The sequence below is a fragment of the Neopsephotus bourkii genome, unplaced genomic scaffold (assembly GCF_033783945.1).
Source record: "Neopsephotus bourkii isolate Nb327-2 ecotype Australia unplaced genomic scaffold, CSIRO-AGI_Nbou_v1 NB_1139, whole genome shotgun sequence".
In the NCBI taxonomy this organism is placed as follows: Eukaryota; Metazoa; Chordata; class Aves; order Psittaciformes; family Psittacidae; genus Neopsephotus; species Neopsephotus bourkii.
In genome coordinates, this window is record NW_026901625.1 from 3,214,492 (window position 1) to 3,232,205 (window position 17,714).

Below are 17,714 nucleotides of genomic sequence, written 5' to 3' on the forward strand. Positions count from 1 at the left end.
CCTGTCGCATCGGTTTCAGCACCTGAGACAGAATTCCTGAATGGTACAAACTCAAAGTTACTTATTTCCATCCCAGTCCTATTGACTGTCTGTCTCATCAGTAGTGAAGTTAGGCCAGATTTATACCAGGCTAAGTGGGAATAAAATGTAGCTTCCTTGAAACATCCAGAAAACCTTGTGTGAACTCCGGTTTTCTCCACTGGATGAAATAGTTACTCTGGGATGCTGTGGTGAATTTGAAAATTAGCTCACTTGCAAGCTCTTTTACCTGTTCTAAGAGGTAAATCATAAAATCCTTGAATGGTTTGGGTTGGAAGGGACCTTAAAGCTCCTCCAGCTCCAACCCCTGCCATGGGCAGGGACCCCTTCCACTGGAGCAGCTTGCTCCAAGCCCCTGTGTCCAACCTGGCCTTGAGCACTGCCAGGGATGGGGCAGCCACAGCTTCTCTGGGCACCCTGTGCCAGCGCCTCAGCACCCTCACAGGGAAGAGCTTCTCCCTAAGAGCTCAGCTCAGTCTCCCCTCGGGCAGGTTCAAGCCATTCCCCTTGGCCTGTCCCTACAGGCCCTTGTAAATTCCCTGTAAATGTAAATGCATTGATAAACAGGGAGTCCTGGTGGTGGTACCTGCCAGAAGGTTTCTTGTTTTTTGGCTGCAGTAGACTTGGTTTTAATTTTGATGATTATTTTTCGTTTTGTGTAATAAAACCTCATCAGTTTGTGTGGATTTCAACACTCCTGGTGGGTGTGTGTATACAGGAGAAAAAAACCTGGAGTCGAACCCAGAGCCCTTTAAGTAACAAAACAAGAACAGCAACACAAGTAGAATTGCACCGTAGTTCATTTCAGCCTCACTGAAATTTCCATTGTGCAAGCATTTAAATGTTGTAGTTACTGTGGCACATCTCATTTTACTTTATTCCCTGGTGGATGTTTCCCTGAGAATTTGCTGCAGATGCTGAACAATAAAGCCTGTTGCAAATTGCTTTCCAACTGCTAGGTAATTACAGCAGATTTTATGCTAAATGTAAAGAATGTACTGCTATTTTTTAATAAAGGGAACATCTTTTCTTATCTGATGCTTTAATACTGTCCCATTTGTCTTACTTTCCAGTTGAAGGATAACTTCCTGTTGTTCGCATCCTGGCAGAGCTGCTGGCATCCCTGCTGTTCCGTATTCCTCCCCAGAATCTGCATGTTCCAACAATCAGCTGGAAGTTCCGACCCTTTGTTTGTTTGGTAAGTAACTTTAATATTTAACACAACTACATTGAGGCCACAGAGCCTGTTTCTATCTGCACTTGTAACCAAATCGCACAGAATATTTGCTTTCAGTTGGCTTCAAGGATTACCTCCGTGTTTTGTTCCATTTGTCAGTGTTTCCTAACATGACCAGTGGCATTATAATCTCTCATATACCAGGCAGGGTAAATATGAAGCTCTTTGTCCTTTCTTAGAGGGAGCCCTCTCTCATTGCTTCTGTACACAAATGAACATCTTGTGCTGCAGGAAGAGTGTTGGTGACTCCTCCGCAGTGCGAAGCGGATGAGCTGGGATGGTGGGATTCGTTTTGTGGGGAAAGACCATCAGGAGACTGGGATATGGGCGAGCCTGCAGTTGAAATACTGAGAAATGCAATATCAAGAGGTTTACTGTGCTGTACAGTGTGGCATAGGCACTGCAGCCATGGAGGGCTGTGTTAAATGTCTCCCTGTCCCATCTAGGGCAGAGCTCATTGACCCCAGTGTCACATTCAAGGTCTGTGACTCCAGTGTTTTGGAGAGAGCTGGGTCTGAGGAATACAGGAGCTGGGGAGGGTTCAGGGATGTGTTTGAGCAGGAAGTTGGTTCCTGTGGAGAAGGAGCTGCTGTGTGTTGGTGCGTGCAGGCTTGGGCTTGCTGGATTGGTGTGAGCAAGGGAATGTCAACAAGCTCCAGGATTCACTGTTGGGCAGAACTCCTTCTCCAGGGCCTGCTAATCAAAACCTCCTTCCATTAGCAATGCTTTGCAATGCTCTTGTAGTAAGCACCTATGTTTTATCCCAGCAGAGATGCCAGAATGTCACCGAGCTTGGCACGAGGCGTGGGGTGGGATGCTGCTGCTCCTGCTGCTGGTTCATGTGAGGTGGACAGCTGTATAACCTCCATTTCCTCATGCCACCCTCAAATTATTCTGAGGAGAATATTACAGAGAGCACAGCCCACAGGCTGGGGAGAGGGTGTGCAGTATTAATAGGTTGGTGTCTGAACCACTTGGAGGGCAGTGGAACACGATTGCTTGAGAAAACTCTTACTATTGAGCTGTGAAAAGCAGCTTTGCTGCTCTGCTATGGGATGCTTAGTAAAGTCAGAGCTACGTACTCAACCCTGGAAAGCACCTGAGTGTCTGTTGGGCTGGAGTAAGGCTTGAGGCTGTTGGTCACTGCTGGATCAGGCAAGATGCTGATGAGGCCCTTATTGACATGGGTTAGTGGTGGTCTTGGCATCCCTGGGGTAATGGTTGGACTTGATCTTAAAGGTCTTTTCCTGGTTGATTGTGTGATTCTGATTCTATGCTGTGCTGGGGAGGATGAGGCAGCTCCTGCCCCAGGAGCACCATGAGCCGCTGCAGGGTGATGGATTCTCCACCCAGCGCCCATCAGCAGCTATGAGTGTTTCCACCCACCTTCACATGGCAATGGCAAGGGCTTGGGGCTGCAATCATCTGCACTTGCAAATTTGTACCTGGGAGCTATTGTAAGCTGCAACTGAAATGTATTTTAAACATGTGTCAGTCATTAGAATCTAAAAATTGATCTGAGCCCACACAGCGAGCGAGTGCAGGAGTGAATCCGAGGAGGGCGGTGATTAAATCTGAGAGAGCGGAGTTGCTGCATTTTAGGCCGTTACAACCCCTGAGCTGATGGAAGAAACAAAATCAATCCCAACATCTAGGAACCTGCATTTCTAAACTGCATTCTAAACCTGTCTTAAAGATGCTTTCCAAGAGAAGGCGCAGGTGTAAAACAGAATACTTGACATTTCTGTGAAGGAAGGAAACGGTCATGGAGAGGCTGCTGAGATGAGTGTGTAAAATGTTCGTGGTTCTCTTAGGGGAAAAAAAAAGTCAACACATTTAAACAAATTAGCCTAGGATAAAACCCCAGAATGTGGTGTTTAATGATGTGCAATTGCGTTGACATCTAGTGTGGTCATGGTGGAAAGCTGTAAGAATATGAATAAGTAAAGGTAGTCGAGGGTAAATGATTAGCGTGTTCGTGCATTTCTGTGTGCAGAAGTAGTAAAACCTGAAGCTGGAAATGGAGCTTTGATAAAAGCCTGTATCTGCCGTCAGTGCTGGTAGTTGAGAGAACTTGGAGGAGCTGGAAAAGCTCTGGGCAAACTGCTGGAGAAATCCAGTTATTTATGAACTAATAATTATTAATGATATTAATATTTTTAATTAATAACTATTATTTGTTATTAATCCAGTAACATAAGAAAGCTGCTCTCCAGGTATGGCCATCAGGAGTGTCCCGAGTGACGCTGTGAATGGGTTGTGCTTTCCATGGGCCACCAGCATCACACCAAGGCCCTGCCAGACCTCTTTGGACCCACACAGATCTGGGATGTTTCCTGAGCTGCCCAGAACTTTCTGGTGGTGGTTGCAGTCAGATGCTGCAATGACTTTTCCAGTGGCTTCCTGACAAGAGGTGGGATGGGGTATGGGATTTGTGGTTAGCTCTTCTTAGAAAGAGCTGTATGCTGGTAAAACCTATGGCAGCAGCAGCTCTTGGTGCCAGAACCTGTCTGCAATAAAAGCTTGTGTGCCAGGGCTGAGTTAGAACCACCCTCAGGTCTCTATGCATACTGTAGTGAGTTTTAAACTGAATCTATTCTGTCATAGAATCACAGACTGGTTTGGGTTAGAAGGGACCTTAAAACTCACCTGGCTCCAATCCCTGCCATGGGTAGGGACACCTTCCACTAGACCAGGTTGCTCAAAGCCCCATCCAACCTGGTGTTCTTTATCTATTTCCCATCAATACTTATGTGACTGATTGATGGGAATGCAGAAACAAAGAGGTGCAAACTCCACAGTGTGATTAATGCAGAGGTTTCCTGTTAATCTGCTATGAAGACAGAGGAGAACCACCAAACTGCTCTTTCAGGAGGGTGTCCCTGGGTGTCCTGCAGCAGACCAGACCTCTCAGAGCTTGGGCATGCCAAGGCCCATCAGCATCCACCAGTGTGACAAGCAGGTCTGGTAGGCAGCCAGAGGTCTGACCTGCTCCCCTGCCCAGGGCTGGCAAAGGTGGCAGATGAATCATAGAATATCAGGTTGGAAAGGACCTCAAGGATCAAGATGAGATTGAATAAAACAAGAAGAGATGAGATAGGATGAGACAAGGGAGAACACTCCTGCTCTCCCACCAGGTGACATTATGTTCAAAGCCAATACCCATGTGTCTCAGGAAGAAAGAGAAACCCCATCCAGATTCTTTCTGACTTCCAGTAACGCTGCTGAGTAGTTGAAATGTGCAATTTAACATATGGCTAATAAACTACTAATTAAAACAAATAGGAAACAGTCAACTAATCAAATTTCCTTGTTGCCATATGGCAAAAATCCCTGGCAGCCTCTGAGAGAGGAGTCACCCAGCCCAGGGTATCAGCAGGGCCCCAGTGACTCAGCGGGGATTAGGGTGAAGCAGGGAATTCGGGAATATTACTCATCTAGTTGTCAAACACAAAAATCTCCTTTTCTCTATTACTTGCTTTGCTGGGAGGTTTTTACCACCTCCCGTTGTGTTACCTGCAGGATGGGTCTGGGACATGCCCAGCACCCTGCTCCCAGCCCTCCTCAATAGCAGGGAGGAGGATGAGGGAAGCTGATGAAGCATTTGACGTGCTGTTGATGTGACAGCTGAGATGTTCTCCTCGATGGCAACATCTTTTAAGGAGCATTCACCTGCATCCAGGCTACTGAGAGGAGTGTTTGAGATCAGTCTTGTTAATTCTTGTGTACAGTCACTTGGGATACTCGGAGTCCTGGGAAGCAGAGCTATTCCCCTGTGGCTGGTGGGGCCAGGCACCCCACTGGAACCATAGGCTTATAGATATGAGGAAGATGACTGGGGAAGAGCTTGACAGCAATTCACAAGCTAGGATTTGTTTGCTCCATGCTTTAGATGAGAAACCCTGTGTGCTAATGCATGTGGCAGGAAAGCAGCCATGTTGAGGATCATTTATAAGCAAGGAAAAAGCTTGCTTTGAATGATTCAGCAAGAATTAGCTCTGCTCCACACACATCTCAATACCTTGTATGAAGGAGGAAGACATCAGCTCTAGAGCTGAGAGGGTATTTCAGTCTCTTGAACCCATTACATCTTTGGCATTTCTACCTAGCTTGGTTTGGTTATTGTGGTGACATAGTGATACAGCTTTCTGGTATAAAGAACAGTATATACTGACCCTGTGTAGTGTTTTACGTATATAGGTGATGATGATCAGACTGTCCTATAGGGAGGGAAGGTGCTTAATGAAGCTCCAGCTTAGTCAGTGATACAAATTAAGAACAAAACAGGATGTTTGCCCTGTCTCTTTTATTAACTTAGTTCATCTGTGTAACGGCAGCACTGGATGACTCACAACCTTTACTGAGGCACAAAGATAGGAAGGTCACGTAGGCTCCAGTGCAGAGGAGCACCCCAGCCAAACCCCTCCTGTAGCACTGACTCTGCAGCTTTGTACCCCAGTACTTTGATTTGAAAGTATTTGCAACAGATGAGGTTTAACCTGGCATGATTATAGACAATACAGATAGTAAATCCTCCTAGGAGTCATGAAAGCTGTGAGTCCCTTGCTAGATTTAGGCTTTACTGTAGAAGGTGTCTTTTATCCTCTCTTTTGAATAGTACTTCCTAGTTCTTAAATGGAATCATCATTTATAAAGAAGCTGTAACTGGATTTTTTCACACCTTTTACCCTTGTTTTGGTTCAGATTTAAGTCTTGTCATAGGGGATATGAATGTAATATAAAACTTGGTGTTAACTGATCATAGCCATGAGATGCAGAAAAGGTCATTTTCTATGGGGATGTGAGGTCAAAGGTGCACAAAACATGGATGGTGGGAAAGGTTTCCACAGTGAGAACTCATTACAGAGTTTTATTCAGCTTCTCTTTGTGGATGGCCAGTAGGAGATGAAGCTTGATATTGCTCGTGATGAGAGAGAATTACAGCAAAATGAGGGAGATGCTGGGCTGAGTCCATCAGGAGCCTCAGAGTCCCAGGCATCATCCAGCAAAGCACTTAAGCACCTGCTTTACTGTAAGCACTGTTTAAATCAATACTGATTTGCTTTGCTGAATCAGGAACAGAGTTCAGTGCAGCTTGGGATCAGCCTGTATGTCCCTATTGTCCAGCTGCACAGTGGGTCCCTTCTGCTTGTAAATCCTCTTCTTTTGAACAGTGAGACTTTTGGAGCAGAGAATATCTCTTAGCAACTACCAGCAGCATCCCTAGCAGCCTGGTACTAGAGAAAAAGAATGAAACAAGTCACCTAACAAACAATGACAGTAAAAGGAGGTGACTGAACTAGATAGAAAACACTATTGTTTTTCAAAACTAAGCAAATTAGTCCCAAGCCCACTCTAGTTATAGCGTATCTGCAAGAACATGGGTGTTTTGCTGCTGAACTGCCAGTACCAGGCTGATCACAATGTTCTTTCTTGCCTTAAAAGCTGCTACTGCATCCCTGACCTTCCATGCCTCATCTTGTGTTTATTTATTAGTGCATTCTGCCTTGCTTCTTGCACTGGGGCATTTAGGTGCCCAGAGGCTGGCAAGACTTCTGAAATGAGTAACTTTCTCTTATATGCAGCTATAAATAACAGTGCTGGTCCATGAGTGATGGGGTACATAGGGACATCCTCCACTTTGATCTGTTGCAGTTTATGAAAACTGTGCAACCATATGTAAAGAGATATAGATAAATATCACACACAATGAATGAGAAACAGTGGAAGGGTAATCTAGTCACATTAAAGAACTCTTATCCCCCAGGAATGGACATTCTATGGCTGGACCTTGAGCTTTCATTGGCATCCAAAACTTAGCTGCTAGCTCTTCCTTCCCAAGCTGGAATAGTTGAGAAATGCTTAGTCCTATGTCGTATGCTCTCTTTTAGGTTTCACTGTTGGACAGAAATCAGGTCCCTGGTGTTTGCCTTCTAAGTGGGCCAGACAAACATGGAGATGCTCAGATGCTGTTGCAGGCAGGGCTGCCCTCCCAGATTTGCCTCAGGAGATTTGATTCTCCCCCAAGGCTATGTCTGAGCTCTTGGATGGATGAGACAGGTTTGTTTTTCACTTAGAGCAGGATTAGCACCAGGCACATTACCTGGGGCAGCATGACATACAACACCGAGTATCTCGTTGGAGATGGATATTTCCATCTCTCATCATTTACAACAGACCCCACTGCTGAAACTCGATGTGCTGCCCCTTCCCTCTGAAGAGAGAAGCATGTCCTGCTGCTGATAGCATGCTCTGCAGACAGGTATTTTGCAGACTTGCCTCCATTTAAGCCAGTGCTAGCACTGGGTTCAGAGGAGTCACCCAGCAGGAGATGCATCTCTTCTTGCAGCAGCTCCCAGGTCTGCTCACAAGCTGCAGGGGCCTCGTGAATCCTCAGCATCCCTGTCCCTGCACTCTGCAGCCTGACCAGGGGGTGAATCGCAAGCATCTGTGCTCTCAGAGCTGCCTTCCCTCCTCATCCCCTCTGTGTCAAGCCCACGCCACCACCTCGTGTGACTTGAGCCATTGAGTGGACCTCTTGCCACTTCCACCACTCTCTAGCCTGGAGCTATTGATGTCCCCAGGGAGCATCCAGTGTCTGAAAGGAAAGCAGCATGACTCAGGCTGATCAGGAGCTGAACAGTGTGCACAGGTATTGTGTTTGCCACAGATCTCTGTTAGAAACAACATAATCCCTAGTGAGTTAGCAGAGGATGCCCTGCTCAAAGCTGTACATAACCATGATTTTCTGTACGTGCCTCTGCACCCTCCCTAGACCTCTGCCCAATTTCACAGAACCTCAGACTGGTTTGGGTTGGAAGGGACCCTAAAGATCATCTAACTCCAACTCCCTGCCATGGGCAGGGACGTTTCAGGTCACATCTTTAGTTGGTTTGTTTTTTCCTACCCTACTTTCTAAGGGATCCTGCACACATGAGTTTCTCATAGAGGTCCAGAGTGCTCCTGATCAGGCTCCTGAGATTAACTGCAGACCAAGGAAGACTCAGGCACTTCATTTCAATTACAGAGGGCATTACAGAGTCCTTAGCTTGGGTCTGCACACTCAATTAGTCCTGCCCCAAAGTGCTGACACTTAGGTCTGCCTGGAAATTGCCCATAGCATGTCTGTGATGCTTCATGTGATTTAGCTCCCTGGATTTGTAGCTAAGACTGGAAGATTTGCAACCAGTGCTGAAACCACTTGGCTCGTTGTTCTCTTTTTCTAAGGCAAGTTACTTTAGGAAGAGCCTGGGTGTGCGTACGGGGGCTCTGCCAACGCATTCATTTTGCATTTCAACCATGTAAAAAAAGATAGCTGGGAGTGAAAAAACGCTGGTGGATGTGCAAACATGTGGCCACAGGACTCCAGACTCATCTCGTGTTCTTTTGCAAGTATCACTGCGCTCTGAGGCTTGAAGGGAAGATTTGAAGAATGACAATGAGGTCATTTCTTCAGATATTCACAGACTGCTCTTCAATGTTTGATGAGCAGCATGGGGCTCTTGATGGAAAATGACTATGGAGTTTTGCAGGGGTTTTACTTCGCTTTAGTTTTTATTTATTCCGGACTCCTAAGGTGTTTGGAGAGCTGATGCTGGCTGTCTCAAAGCCTGCCTCCAAGAAAGCACGACTATGTGATAGAAGTCTGTCCTCACCTTACTCTTCCTGGCAGCGCGTGGTGTGCTGTGAGTGATGGCAGCCAGTGTGCTCAGTATGGCTGCAAGTGCTCAGCAGAAGTGATAAGGTGCCTTTAGTATCTCCAGTGGAGAGTTTGTCTGATGCCTGGTCCATGATTAAGTAGAAATGCCTTTGCATAGAATATTATGAAATACAAATAATGTTTATGAGGACGTGGAGCTGTTGGAGCGAGGCCAGAGGAGGCCATGGAGATGCTGCGAGGGCTGGAGCAGCTCTGCTCTGGAGCCAGGCTGAGAGAGCTGGGCTGGGGCAGCCTGGAGAAGAGAAGGCTCCTGAAGGGGAGACCTTAGAGCAGCTCCAGTGCCTAAAGGGGCTGCAGGAAACCTGGAGAGGGGCTTGGGACAAGGGATGTAGGGACAGGCCAAGGGGAATGGCTTGAACCTGCCCGAGGGGAGACTGAGCTGAGCTCTTAGGCAGAAGCTCTTCCCTGTGAGGGCGCTGAGGCGCTGGCACAGATTTATGTGCTGTACAGCTGTGGGAAACTCTGCTCCCTGTTATTTGAAGTTCTCCAGGTTTCTTTCATTCTATCTGTGTTTTATTCTGGTTGGCAAACACCAGTTTCACACAAAGTGGTGTTCATTCGGGGTCTTAACCTGATCCCTGCTGGGCTCCAAATTGACAGAGCTTTACCTGACTATTAGTAAGGTACATAACAGAGCAGCTAAATATAGAACCAACAAAGGCTCTCCCTGAGGTAGTACCAGCATGGGGATAAAATCAATGTCATTTCTTACACAGCTCCTTGACAGGCATTTGCTAGAAGAGTCTTATCAGTGCTTTTCGGAGATTCTCGGTTATGTCTTGGTTCCCTTTAGAAAGTACAGAGCCTAACGCAGGGAACAACTAAACCCTTGGTCCAACCCCTCTCTGGAAAAGAGCCTTCTCCCTCCTTGCAGGGTTTTAATGTGTTCTCCCATATGAGATCATAGTATTGAGGTTTGCAATGGTACAGCTTGGGTTGGTATTTTTACTTAAATGATATTGTTTCCTTGTGTACTTTTGAGTAAAGGTATTTGCTATTCTCTGGGAAGGCGCAGCATCCTTTTGGCATTTCAGAAGAGGTGGGCAGGATGAATTATTCATTTAAAAAGTGTGTGACATTATGATGGAGCTTCAGCAAAGTACATTTAAACATTACAAAATAGGATGAATCAGTTTAAACTCATCAGAGCTTATCATATATCAGATAAAATGACTGATATAAAGGCTAAAAAGGAAAAAGAAAGCTCTTCTCAAACCATTTCTAAATCGGACTCCAAAACCACACCAAATATGAAAGAGGGTTTGTTTTCAGATCTTTTAATGCCCAGAGGTTTAGGGAAAATGGATGAAAATACAGGGCTAAACCCCTCTTTGCTAAAAGGTGATACAGCTATTGGAATGTGCTGATATACATCCCTGATGTAGCCAAGGAGAAGGTGGGGACAGACCATTGGGACTGCTGGGTCCCTGTGGACCTAAGGTGCAAGGTTCCTCAGGAGAATTCATGTATGGGAAAAAAGGCTCTGGTCAAAGCCTAAAGAATGAGGTTGTAAAAGGAGGAATCTCATAGAGGTACTTTATGAGTCTCCTTGTATTTGTGTCTACTCAGTCTCAAGTGGTGTGGTTTTCTCTGCAAACACAAATATGAGTGGTTTTCTATATCTTTCTGCAAGGTCTTTTTCTACATGTGTCAAATAAGCTGGATCCTGCCACCTGCAATGGATGGCTGGAAGCATAAAGCATTGGGAATAGGATGTTTAGACTCAGAAATTATTACAACCCTCCTTGTTTTTATGAAAATTCTGTGTCTTAAAAAGTCAAATTCTGGGGGGAAATCCTCTCTAAGGAGTCCTTTAAGCAGAATCTCTGCTTATCCTTATGCTTTAAATATGATGGATGCTGAAGCAAGTGCTGAAATGTGCTGTTGGTTTCCTACACAATTAATGGGGCTGTTCTGCATTACCAAAATCCTTGGCAGACTCTTTTAATGCTCCATGGTGATAAGATGTAAAACCAAGGGTCAGACTCCTTGTGTTCCTTAGGATGAGAGGGAATATAAAGCCAGCATTTGCTCCAGAATCTGTCCAGTTCAGCATCTTGTCCTTCACAGGGACAAACGCCAATGGCTTCTGAGACCCTGAGCAGGCAGTGAGGGGCAAACCTATGAAGACAGGTGGAGAACACTGGGGCTGTTCAGCCTCGATAAGAGAAGCTGCGTGGAGACCTCAGAGCAGCTTCCAGTGTCTGAAAGGGGCTACAAGGATGCTAGAGAGGGACTCTTCATCAGGGACTGGAGTGATAGGACAAGGGGAGATGGGTTCAAACTGAAACAGGGGAGATTTAGGTTGGATACAAGCAAGTTTTTCCCTGTGAGGGTGCTGAGGCGCTGGCACAGGGTGCCCAGAGAAGCTGTGGCTGCCCCATCCCTGGCAGTGCTCAAGGCCAGGTTGGACACAGGGGCTTGGAGCAAGCTGCTCCAGTGGAAGGGGTCCCTGCCCATGGCAGGGGTTGGAGCTGGATGAGCTTTAAGGTCCCTTCCAACCCAGTCCAACCCATTCTATGAGTACATGCTCACTGAAAAGAATTACTTTTTCTAAGTTCACGTTGTATCATTTTGACATCAAATTCCTGATTTTGATAGAGGTGTTTGTTCTTTCTGAAAAGGCAGCTGGACTCTTGCCCCTTGTGGTGTGTTGTGGCACTTAGTCCCCGAGGTTAAGGATGTGAAGATGTACCTATTGATCTGTTTGTTGATTGTCTCTTTAATCAGAAACCTTTCAGCCCCCAACCCTCTCATGCCTTTAAGACCAGTGGGAATTATGTGTTCCTCATCTCTTGCTCTTCACCATTCATTACAGCTGCACTTTTGAGGAATACAGAAATGCTGCAAGCCAATCAGATGGAGACTTCTGTAATTGCATTCTGCCAAGCTAAATTTCCTTGCAGTTTCAATTGGATGCAGTGTTATTCATTAGGTGAGGTCCTAATCTACTGTACCGTGTTGCTGTGCAACAACTGCTACAATTAATCCCCTGGGTCAAGAAACTGATATAGTCCTCCTGTATGTTTGTAATTTGTAAAGCGGTAATGGTTCTTTTTCAAGGAATATTACTTAATATTTAATAACAGTGATACTAATGGACCCTGCATTTACTACAATTAAACACTTGGAGGAGTGGATTGTAAACTCTGCATTCAGCTATTGAAGTATGGCAATTTTGGAGAGACTTTGTACTTCAGGACATGAATAGAAAAGTAGGGTAATATGATTCCTAGGCAATTATGCATTGTGTCCACATACTGCAGCTGCTAAAAGCATGGATCATAATGAATGTAACTGCACTGATTATCAAAGGATGTTTGTGTAATGATTGATTTGTCACTTGTAAAGCCATGCAGGACATCAGAGCACAAATTACACCCATTTACTGTAACGGTATATGCTTTCAAGTGAAGCCATTCCTTAGAGGGGAATCTTGGGCTCTGCTGCTCGTTCCTGGCTCTCTAAGTCCCTCAGAATCATTTCTGTATGATAAAACAGAATTACTGCTAATAGTGGGCTTGAATGAAGCAGTAATGCTGCCAGAGATGCTTCACATCTTACAAGAAGACAAAAATCTGCCTTCTCATCAGAGAGAAACAGCAAATCGCATTCAGCTTGTAACAAGCCCTCCAGAAAGGTTCAGAGTCCCCAGGCGGCTTTCCACCATCACCTTCCATTATTGCCTTTCCTATTTTTAGTTGTATTTCCAGGTTCTTCCCAAGCCAATTCTTTTCAGCCATTCACCATTTCTCCCATGTCAGAGGGAAGGACCGCTTTACGTGGCGTTGCCATGGCAACACCTGCTGGGTACGGGATGGAGATGGGAGAGGAGCAGGGCAAGAAACAAACGGAATCAGTTGGGAGACCAAAGAGCAAAGGCACAGAAGCCCTGTTAGGTTTCTCCTCTTTGCAGGGCAGCTCACAGCACTGAACCTGAACCCAGTGCTTTCTGGATTCATTTGTGCAGTTCAGAACTTGGGGGCAGAACCAGGGTATTCTGCACAATGCAGTAAGGGGAAAAGGACAGATGCCATCCCTGGTAATTCCATATGCTCTGTCCAAAGCCAGGATCAGATTTTTCCATGGGAATCCACTCCCAACCTTCTGGGCCCCCTGTACCTTTCCTCAGCCTCCTGCGCTCTCTGCAGCCCATGCACAGCTCCCTCCTCACAGGCTGTTTTGGCAACCTGTGATGCCTAAGAGAGCTGACAAGGCCAGGCCCAGCAATGTGCAGAGGTTTCCTGGGGTCATGCTCTGTTCCCAGACCACTGTTAAAAGGTATTTTTACGTGGGGGAGGAAATGGGGAGAGAATTGACAGAAGCTATTGTGGTGAGTGCAGAGGCATCATTTTAATTTAGAGTATGCCCATTTTATGTTACTGGCTTCAAAACTGACGCTGAGTTCCTGCATCTGACAGCCCGATCCAGGGCTTACTCCAGTCAACAGGAGTGTTTCTGTTTCCCTCGGCGATCTTTGGCTCAGGCATTACCATAAAAGCTTTTGGATCAAAGCACACAATGTGCAGAAAGTCAGACAGGTATAAAGAGCATCTGTTGTGTTGAGTCTTGAGTTTGTGCCATGCTTTAGACCACTTGTGGATAAGCTCTTAGCTTTCTGCTGTGTATGTACCAGTTTAAGCTAAGCTTAATGTCTGTCTCTCTAATTTTAAGCAGAGGGAGAAATATTACCTACTTTTATGCTTCTCCAGCATTGTGGGCTTCACAGAGGAGGTAGGAGTGTAAGTGCTGAGAACAGGGCAGAGTGCTTAAGAAGGGCTCTGAGATGATGAACTTGCCCTTCAATGCTTCTACAGCCTTTGCAGGACACTGAGATGTCAGTAAAGAGATCAAAAGCGACTGGATCATTGTAAGGGGTGAGTTCGTGTCTGGGTGGGTGGCTGGTTACAGGGATGACTTCAAACAACTCCAGTATCTGAAGGGGGCCTATAGGGATGCTGGGGATGGACTCTTCATTAGGGACTGTAGTGGTAGGACAAGGGGTAACCGGTTAAAACTTAAACAGGGGAAGTTTAGATTGGATATAAGGAGGAAATTCTTTACTGTGAGGGTGCTGAGGCACTGGAATGGGTTGCCCAGGGAGGTTGTGAATGCTTCATCCCTGGCAGTGTTCAAGGCCAGGTTGGACGAGGCCTTGGGTGATATGGTTTAGAGCGAGGTGTCCCTGCCCATGGCAGGGGGGTTGGAACTTGATTATCTTAAGGTCCTTTCCAACCCAAACTATTCTATGATTCTATGATTTCTGTGAAGTCTTAGATGTGTCAAGACCCATTTTCCTAAGCTCGTGTCTGTGGATTCAAAGTTTTCTCTTTTCATGTCGTACACAGAATTTAAACTTCCACTTCTCGGACAGATGTACTGACCTGCTGGTACGTAATGGCCAGAGTAGGATGAAGATATGCCATGTCCCTGTGGACGGGCAGCACTAATTTGCAGAGCCAAAGCAGCCTTTTCCTTCCCAGTTTGGCTGTCTGGATGTGGTACCCAAAGCTAACAAGATCTGGGTAGCCCTGAAACACAGTTGTCCTTGTTACAAGTAATCTGCTAAGCGCACAGAGAAGTATTACAAGAAGTTGAGCACTGAGTCTACATTTCATGACTTTTCCCTGTGTTTTTGGTCATCTGTTATCCTGCTTTGATCCCTTCTGGTGTTACATTTTCCTCATCACTAGGTTTGCCTCCCTGCTGGGAACCTGAAATTGTGTGTTCAGCTATAGGGTTCAATTTGCCTTTTATGCCTTCTGCAAATCTTATTAAGTCCTGTTGTACTAAATGGGAGAAGCATGCAGTTAAGTCTGTGGTTTTCAAAATGCATTAGACTGCTTTTCAAGTATGCAAAGTGTAAATGGATTTTGTGCTTTGGGAATGTAGCAGAGTGTTTACTATTTTGGTTAGATAAAAGGATGCTGAGATGGCCTTTAACATTGATTTCATGTTACGTTTTTTCTCGGCTTTAATATAGCATTAGAGGTTCTTTTAGCATTTTGATTTACAGAATAAATCAGAAAATGAGTTTTATTTTATTTATCAGTCAGTAATGTGCTTTTCTTTCTGTTCTTCCTCAGTGTGGTTAGCCCTGAAAATAGTAGCCTGGGTAATCTCATTAGGCCAGGCTTTCTTCTTGCAGGATGGTTTGAAACACTGAGAAACAAACTTCATGCACTGTTTTCCTTGTGAATCCAACTCAAGCTAAGCAGCTTAGTGAGCCATGAGAAGTATACATTGAACCTAAGCCTTTTTGAACCTGAAAAGAGCACTTTCTGAGTAATGTAAATGAAGTAACAGGAGGCTCTGAGCTCTCTCTGGGTTGGTCACATCATTCTGGTATGCATCCTGGCAGCTCACTTCATCTTCCCATGCTCAGGATCCTCAGCTGTAAGAACAGAGGCTGGTGGCATTTATTCAGCTACCAGAGGCAGTTACAAGGTAATGTTTGCTATAAGAGCTCCTAAGTAACCTACATTTACAGATGAGTTGCCATGAAAATGCTGTGCTTCACCACAGGGTGATTTGTCCAGGGAGGTGGACAGACACTGGCATTGGCAGCATAGAATCATAGAATAGAATAGTTAGGGTTGGGAAGGAGCTTAAGATCTGCAGATTATTGATCTTTTGAGGTGATTGTAGAGCCTTGGGGTTGCTCTTGGAGGGAAGAGGGACCACAGGAACAGGCCTGGAGGTTTGACTGTCTCAAGCACCTTCATTACTTAAGTCTAAATTCAGTTCCAGTTGTGATGACTTTTGAGAGTAATGCCAAATCCTACATTACTTGACCTACTTCAAAACCGTATGGAGAAACGTATCCATCAAATTGACTTTCCTTTTGTCATTTCACATCTCAGATGCCACTGTAGGAAACTTGGCATTTTTCAACAGAGAGATAGGGGTAGACTTGGCATTTCACAGCTAACAGAATGTGTAATCTGTTGATCAACAAAAGGACATGTGCTTGAGAGATGGTGAATCTCCTGTTAGTTCTCTCTATCTCTCTGTGCACTGATCTGGTGTAGAAGGTCCTTGGTAATCTATTGGGTTTATGCTGGTATGAATCTATAGCATAAGGATGGCATAAAGCTGGAATGTGTGTTGGTCTGATGCTTTCTAGCAAATGGGTGACTATAAGAAGAAGGGGCAAGAAATGGGGATTTCAGCAGGAAACAAATGAAAACACTCAGTGTCTAACCAGGAGAGGGTGGAAAGTTTGGGCCACTTCCTATGTAGCTGGGAATGCTCCAGACCTCTTGTTCACCAATGCTGTGAGTACACCTGCAATGAATTCCTTGCAGGGCAGAGATCACTGTGCAGCTTTGGTGCTGGGATGTACCAGGAACAGCCTGGCTGCAACAGCACTGAGCTGTGCTGTGTCCTGCAGTGCCTTCCTTGCAAAAGGATCCTAAGCTAGGATGATTAAAGCTGAACATCCCGGCACCCTGCCTCCCTTCCCTTCACTGAGCTGATGGCTGGAAGGTAGTATTAAAATCGTGTTGCATTCACTTTAAGGCTCCTTCTTCCCCTCTACAAAGCCAGAAGAGCATAAAGGCACATCAGTAAAAGGGAGTCTTGCCCTTTCCCTGAATAGGTTTCTGAAAGAGGAATCTCAGCCTTTGCAAGAGCCTCGTTGGCCGATCTCTTTGTGTCCCCATTAGATTTCCATGGCTGGTAAGGGTTTTTAGTGAGGCTGGTTTGCATCCAAGTAGGACGAATTCAGGACAGAGTGGGCAGTCCCTGTCCTTAAAAGTCAGCCTCTGCTTGTACACCAGGAAAGGGAAGTAAGCAACATTTCCTCTTGTGGAGTTTAGTATTCAGAAAAACATGAATGTGCCTTCTGCTTGAATTCCATTTATAATTATAGATAGGGAAAAGATTACCAAGACCTTATTTATCCAAAGAAGGACAATATACTTATTATCAAATATATAATATTGGATATTGGACACCAATATATATTAATATCCATATTATCCAAAGAAGCTTCAGAATGACACATTTTGTGCTCAGCTGATAAGGAAGGGTATCTTTTGACTTCAGGGAGAAGAAAAACAGGAGAACAGGACGCTACCTGCAGAGAAAGCAAATTTCCTGAAGTTTTATCATTATTTCCATAATATTGATGCACTAGTGTTGTTTTGTCACAGCAAAGGATGTATTGACCAAGTGCTTGCAGCGTATTCTCCTTGGCCAAATCTCAAATCCTTTTCTCTTGTGTCTGAAGTACAAGTTACTGGCTCAGCAGCCAAGTCCAATCAGAGGGAAAAACGTTAAATCTAAAGCAGCTCTTGGCTTCTCAAGCCAGGGAAATATCCATGTTTTATTCATAGAAGAATACAAGTCAACATCCTCTGGTTCCCTGGATACAACCATGCAGCTATAAATAACCATGCAGTGACACAGCAAACCGGCATGGCACCGCAGGCAGTGGCACAGCAGCCTGGCAGTGGCACTGCCCCGGGCAGGCAGACTCTGGGGTCCTGTCCCCCTGGCTCCTTGCTTGTAAGCAGACAGAGAGCCAGCTCCAGGAGCCAGAGCCAGCTCCAGGCTGCGCTGTTGGCTCTGAAGGATGCCAAGGGTTGCTGTTTAGCTTGGGAGCAGCGCAAGGTCTTGAGCGTGCTCCCCTCATGCTCCTTGCTTGCTTCTATGCTCATCCCCAGCTCCTGCCCTAGGGTTTGGTCTGGGGCTGTGCTCAGATGAAGTTCCTCC

The 17,714-nt window shown here is 45.5% G+C and overlaps 2 protein-coding genes and 1 long non-coding RNA gene across 8 annotated transcripts in view; 1 reads left to right on the forward strand and 2 right to left on the reverse strand.

The window, feature by feature from the left end:
- The window catches only part of RHOC (ras homolog family member C), a 415,761-nt gene that overhangs the window by 106,431 nt on the left and 291,616 nt on the right, over positions 1–17,714 (reverse strand). The gene's annotated exons all lie outside the window — the stretch shown is intronic.
- KCND3 (potassium voltage-gated channel subfamily D member 3) overlaps positions 1–17,714 on the reverse strand; it is a 128,460-nt gene that overhangs the window by 78,416 nt on the left and 32,330 nt on the right. The window lies entirely within an intron of this gene.
- LOC133217499 (uncharacterized) overlaps positions 1–17,714 on the forward strand; it is a 49,765-nt gene that overhangs the window by 26,213 nt on the left and 5,838 nt on the right. For both annotated transcript variants that reach the window (XR_009726886.1, XR_009726885.1), the window contains one exon: positions 1,113–1,237. This is a non-coding gene — a long non-coding RNA (uncharacterized LOC133217499). The remainder of the gene's footprint in view (positions 1–1,112; positions 1,238–17,714) is intronic.